Consider the following 6,878-nt stretch of genomic DNA (forward strand, 5'->3'; position numbering starts at 1 on the left):
ATCAGACAGTTGCTGCCAGTGCAATTGTCTAGCAGGGAAGATTCCTGATGCTTCCTACTCCACCATCTTCCCAGAATCCTCTCACCCAAGAGCCCTAATTTTTAATACACTTTATTTTTTAGAAGAGTTTAGACTTACTAAAAGAAATGGAAAAGAGAATATAAAGAATTGCCATATACCTTGCACCCAGTTTCCCTCATTATTAATGGTTTTTATCAGTATGGTACATTTGCTACAATTAATGAACCAATATTGATATCTAATTATTAACTAACATCCATCATTCATTCAGATTTCCTTACTTTTTAACTAATGCCTTTTCTGTTCCAGGATTCCATCCAAGATATCTCATTACATTTAGTTGCCATGTTTCCTTAAATTCCTCTTGGTTGTGATTGTTTTGATGCTTTCCTTATTTTTGATGACCTTGACAGTTTTGCAAAGTACTAGTCACATATTTTGTAGGAATTCTTTCTCTCAGAATTTGTCTGATGTTTTTCTCATGACTAGACTAGGGTTACATGTTTGGAGGAGAAAGATTGCAAGATAAAGAGTCATCTTAATCACATTATATAAAGGGTACATTCTTCAATATCACTTATCATCAATGAAATACAAGTCAATGAGATATCATCTTACACCTGTCAGAAAGTCTAAAATCAAAACACAAGAAATAACAAGTGTTGGCAAGGATGTGGAGAAAAATAACCCTCTTGCACTGTTGGTGAGAATGCAAACTGGTAAATCCACTCTGGAAAACAGTATGGAGATTCTTCAAAGAGTTAAAAATACAACTACCTACAATCTAGTAATCTCACTACCGGGTATATACCCCCAAAATATAAAAACACTAATTCAAAGAGATACGTGTATCCCCATGTTTATTGCAGCATTACTTACAATAGCCAAATAATGGGAACAGTCTAAGTGTCCATCAGTAGGTGAATGGAGAAAAAAGATGTGGTGTATATATACACAATGGAATATTATTCAGACATAAAAAGGAATGAAATCTAGCCATTCACAATGACATGAATGGAACTAAAGAGTATAATGCTAAGCATAATAAGTTAGTCAGAGAAAGACAAATACCATATGATTTCACTCATATGTGGAAATTAAGAGACAAAACAAATGAGCAAAGGAAAAATAAAAGAGAGAAAGGCAAACTAAGAAACATACTCTAAACTATAGAGAACAAAGTGATGGTTACTGGAGGGGAAATGCTGGGGGGATAAATGAAATAGATGTTGGGAATTAAAGAGTATGCTTACCACAATGAGCCCTGAATAACATACAGAATTGTTGGATCACCATATTGTACACTTGAAACTAATATAACACTGTATATTAACTATATTGGAATTAAAATTAAAAACTTATACTTATTTTTAATAAAGTTTTAAATTTTAATTCCGGTATAGTTAACATCCAATTAGCATAACAGAATGAAAATTTAAAAAATAAGTATATACTATTAACATTATTTGTGACTGTGCATGTAGAAATTGATCACCTATTTTAGGTAGTGTTTGTCAAGTTTTTCCACTGTGAAGTCCTATTTTTTAAAATTAAACTTTTCATTTTAAGACAATCATAGATTTACATATAGTTGTTAGAAGTAATACATAAATATCCCATGTATTCAGTTTTCCCCAATGGTAACATCTTATAATACAACAGTGCAATATCACATCCAGAAAAGTGACATTGATAGTCAAAATTCAGACGTTTCCAGCACCATTAGCATCCCTTTTGTAATTATTCTATAGCCACACCTACTTCCCTCTTACTCTCATTCCTCACTCATTAACTCCTGATGATCACTAATCTGTTCTCCATTTCTATACTCGTATGATTTCACAAATGTTACATATACGGCATCATACAGTATATGTTTGGTATTGGCCTTTTTTACTCCATATTATTTCTCTGGAGAGTCATCTACATTTTTTTATGAACTGATAGTTTATTCTTTTTTATTTTGAGTAATAATCCATTATGACTATACCACAGTTTAACCATACATGCACTGAAGGGCAGCTGCATTGTTTCCAGTTTTTGGCAAATAAATCTGCTATAAACATTTGTGTACAGGTTTTTACGTGAATAGTATTCATTATTCTGGTTACATGCCCAAGAGTGCAATTGCTGGGTTATATGGTGGTTGCATGTGTACTTTTTAAAGAAGCTGCCAAACTATTTTTGAGTAGCTGTACCATTTTATATTCCTACCAGCAATATATGAATAATTCAATTTCTCTACATTCTTGCCAACATTTGATAACAACTATTTTTTATTTTATCAATCCTGATAAGTATGTTTTGATATCTTACTGTGGCTTTATCTTGCATTTCCCTAGTAGATAATGATGTTGAAAATCTTTAAAAAAATTTTTATTTGACATCTGTATGTTTTCTTTAGTGGAAAGTCTCATCATGTGTTTTACCCATTTTGTAATTGGATTGCTCAATTTTGTAACTGTTGAGTTTTGAGAGTTGTTTTATATATTCTAAATAGTAGTCCTTTCGTAGATATGTGGTTTATACTTACTTTCTATAGTTCTGCGGCTTGTCTTTTCATTCTGTCAGTTGGGTATTTTGGAGCAAAAGTTTTGAAATCTTTTGATGTCCAATTTAACAATTTTTTCTTTGGTTGTGTTTTTGTTGTTGTGCCTAGGAACTCCCAAAGATTTTTTTCCCTAAAAGTTTTGTGATTTGCATTTCACAATTAAGTTTGTGATTGTTTTTAGTTGATTTTTGTGTTAGATTTCTTTTTTTAACTCCACTAAACTGATTTTACAACTTTATCACAATTCAGTTGGGCATATTTGTAAGAATTTACTTTTGTGTTTTCTATTCTGTTACATTGATCTACACATATCAATACCTCCACCTATACCATTCTGTCTTGATTATTATGGAAATTAAATAAGTCTTGAAATTGGATAGACCAATTCCTCCCACTTTATTCTTGTTTTTCAAAATTGCTTTAGCTATTCTATTTCCCATGCCTTGTCTGTAAGTGAATAATCTATATATACAAAAAGTCTTGCTGAGGTTTTTATAAGATTTGCACTAACTTGTCTTTCCATTTATTCAACTTTTGATTTACTTCATCAGCATTTTGTACCTTTCAGCATACAATTTTTGTATGTATTTTATTAAATTGACACATAGATATTTCTCTTTTTTGAGTGATTATAGCTGGCGTTGCATTTTTAGTCTCAGTATTCATTGCTAGTACATGAAAATACAACAGATTTTTGTGTTTTTCTTCTATCCTGCAAACTTGTTGAAATTATTAGTTCTAGGAGGGGTTTTTTCTGTATAGACAATCATGTCACCTGCTAATAGGAAGACTTTTAGTTCTTCCTCTCCAATTTGTATGCCTTCCATTTCCCATTATTACCTTATAGCACTAACTTGGACTTCCCTCACTAAGTTGAGTAGAAGTGGTGAGAGCCAATACTCTTGCCATTTTCCTGATCTCCAAAGAAAGGCATTCTGTCTTTCACTATTAAATATGTCAACAGTAGTTTTTTTGTAGATGTTCTTCATCATGTTGAGGAAATTCCCTCCATCCCTATTTTTCTGAGAGTTTATATCATGAATGAATGTTGGATTTTATCAAATGCCTTTCCTGCATCAATTTACATGACTATGTGGTTTTTCTTCTTTAGCTTATTAATACATTGGCTTACATTTATTGATTTTTTTTAACATTAAACCAGCCTTGCATTATTGGAAAAAATCTCATTTGGCTATGATATGCAATTCTTTTTAATATATTGCTGAATTTTATTTGCCAATATTTTATCAAGGATTTTTGCATTTATATTCATAAGGGATATTGATCTGTAGTTTTCTTTTTTGTACTGTCATTGTCTAATTTTTCTATTAAGGTAATTCTAGTTTTATGAAATGTGTTGAGAAATGTTCCTTCCTCTTCTATTTTCTATCTTTCTAGGCTGCCTTCCTCCTGTACCTTTGGCTAGTGAAAGTAGACTTTTCTTGAGGCTTTTTACTTGTGTGAGTTGGTATGAACTCTTTTATAAAATTTGATCAAATTTTACAGTGAAATCATATGGGCCTGGAGATTTTTTGAGAGGGAATATTTAATTACTAGTTCAATTTCCTTAATGGCTACAGAGCTAGTCACATTATCCATTTTGTATTGGGTGAATTGTGATACCTTGTGTTTTTCAAAGAATCAGGCCATTTCATCTAAGTTGTCCAGTTTATGTGTGTAGAGTTATTCATTATAGTCCTTTATTGTTTCTTTGATGTCTACAGGCTTGATAGTGATATCCCCTATTTCATTCCCAATATTGGTAATTTATCTTTTTTTTTTCTCGGTTAGTCCTGCTGGAAGATTACCAATTTTTGAGATCTTTTTTAAAAAAGCCTCTTCATTACTGTTGGACTTTCTCTGGACAGTACTCCAACTGAGGTGCTGGGGCACTTTGTTGCAGCTTTATCAGGATGTAAGTCTAATCTCCCCCTTAGGCTTTTGCTGGTGGGGATGGGGCCATAGTTTTACTTATGATATTTGGCTGAAGTAAAGCAGTTATTGTCTAAAAGTTTTCTATCTTTCTAGGCTGCCTCTCTCCTGGCCATCTGGCTAGTGAGAGTTTTTATTTCTGTGCCTGTTAAAATTTCTTCAGCTTCAAGTCCAGGATATATGAGGTAAAAAGAAAACCCAGGAAACTCACTGCCTTTGACCCAAAGGCCCTTACCCATTTTTATCTCCCTACCTTCCAGAGTCTTTTTATGTTTGTTTTATAATGTTCAAGGTTTTTATTGCACTGAATGGGAATAGGTAAAAATGCATCTATTCAATTTTCTTGGAAGAAGCCTCATTAGCTCTATTTTAAGTTATTTGTGAGATGTTTTGTTATTTTGTTTTTAAATTAGAAATTTGAATTTGATAAAATGCCTTTTTAGCCTTTATTGATAAAATGTGCTTTCCTGTTTGCGTCTACAAATACTGAGGAGAATATAAACAGCTTTAATTAAATGTCTCTGGGGAATTATGTAGTTGTTTACCCCAAGTTAAGCAAGTTGTATGCCCAAGCATACAGCAAAGGTTTAGACTCAAGTGACTAGAGGGGCCTGGCAGGTAAAGTTAATGAGAAAAGAGTGCATGTTGGGGTTTTTGCAAGAATATGGTCAGCAGTGGGTGCTGGAGTCAGAGGGGGGAACGTGTGACTTGTCAATAGGGAGAAAATGCTACTCACCTTCATCTAAATGCTTCCATGCAGAAATGGGTGACTGCTGCTTCCTGATCTTTGTTTTACATTCCAGAGAGACCAAAAGTAAGAATTTCTATGGAAAATGTTGCAATTTTTAAATGTTGACATCTAATTCATGAATATTGTTAAACAATGTGCAGGTCAGACTAAACATAGTATGGACCTGATTCAGTAAAAGGACTACTATTTTATAACTACTAACACAGGGATACTAATGTCAAAATAAGGCTTCCTTTCCTCTTAAACTGGGGTCGGGGGGACGCCTAGAAGGAATGTAAAAAGGACTTAAATGCTAGGGCACCTGGGTGGCTCAGTGGGTTAAGCCTCTGCCTTCGGCTCAGGTCATGATCCCAGGGTCCTGGGATCAAGCCCCAAGGATCCAGCCCCAAGGATCCAGCCCCATGTTGGGCTCTCTGCTCAGCGGGGAGCCTGCTTCCTTCCTCTCTCTCTGCCTATCTATGATCTCTGTCAAATAAATAAAATCTTTTTTTTTTTTAAATGGACTTAAGTGCTGAGTGTGTTCTTTATAAAAGGACAAAGCATATTTCCCCCCTCCAACTCTGAGCCAAACTCCTAAGGACATGAGAAATGAAATTATAGATTGTTTGCGGAGGGATTCAAATGCAGAGATCTGTGTTCCTCCTTTCCTGGAGCCTAGCACTGTGATGCGACTCAAGAATTTGGTTCAGAGTGATGTAGAGGTTTCATGTTGTGTCTTGGCAGATTGAACTGAGATTGCTTTACTTAGGGGCTAGGAGTGTACCTGAGTTTATCTTGTTGCAGCAGCACGCAATGACAGAATCAATTTCTAGGAACACAAGAGGGTCACAGAAGTTGAAACTCAGCTGCACTGAAGGGATCTTTTAGATGGGAATGAAGGATTACACATGAAGTTTTATGGAGGTTTATAAAAGAATGTGGTTTCAGTTATAAAATCAGTTACAATTTCTTTGGCATCATGGGTTTATAGACCAAAATTCTATCCTCTACACTATGTTCTAATATAAATTCTATCACATCCTAGGTTTGACATTGAGTTATTTTCCAAATCATTTTTTCATTACAACTTCAATCATGGTTACCTCCCCCATCCCAAGTTTTATTTAAAATTTAAAAGTACCTTTTCTACTTTATAGAACTTCCATTGTTTTCCAGATTTGATCTTTAAAAATAGATTCCAGCATTTGAAACTGAACATCTTTATATCTGTGACAACACATTTTTTCAGAAACTCCTAAATGTAAATTATCCTATCTATGAAAATAGGTATTTTTAAAATTGTCAAAGTCCCAATCAATGTTTAATGTTAATGTTTATACTTCTGTTAGATTTTAAAAAACATGTAAGTCCAAACTTTGCCATGTGTTTATGTCAGCCATTTGCTGCGAAGGTTTTTTTGTTCGTTTCTCATTGCTCTCTCTCAAAGCTACTTATATGTATTATACACATTTTCTGGTTTATTTTCATTAAAATGTACACTCTATGCAGGGCCAGATAGAGATGTCTTTCCAACATTATTTAAAAGTTAATGAGGTCAGATAGTTCAAAAGTTAATGAGGTCAGCTAATTCAAAATAAAGTTAAAATTACTTTGACAAGACCATAGACATTTTTAAAATCAGCT

Source organism: Lutra lutra, chromosome X (genome assembly GCF_902655055.1).
Source record: "Lutra lutra chromosome X, mLutLut1.2, whole genome shotgun sequence".
In the NCBI taxonomy this organism is placed as follows: Eukaryota; Metazoa; Chordata; class Mammalia; order Carnivora; family Mustelidae; genus Lutra; species Lutra lutra.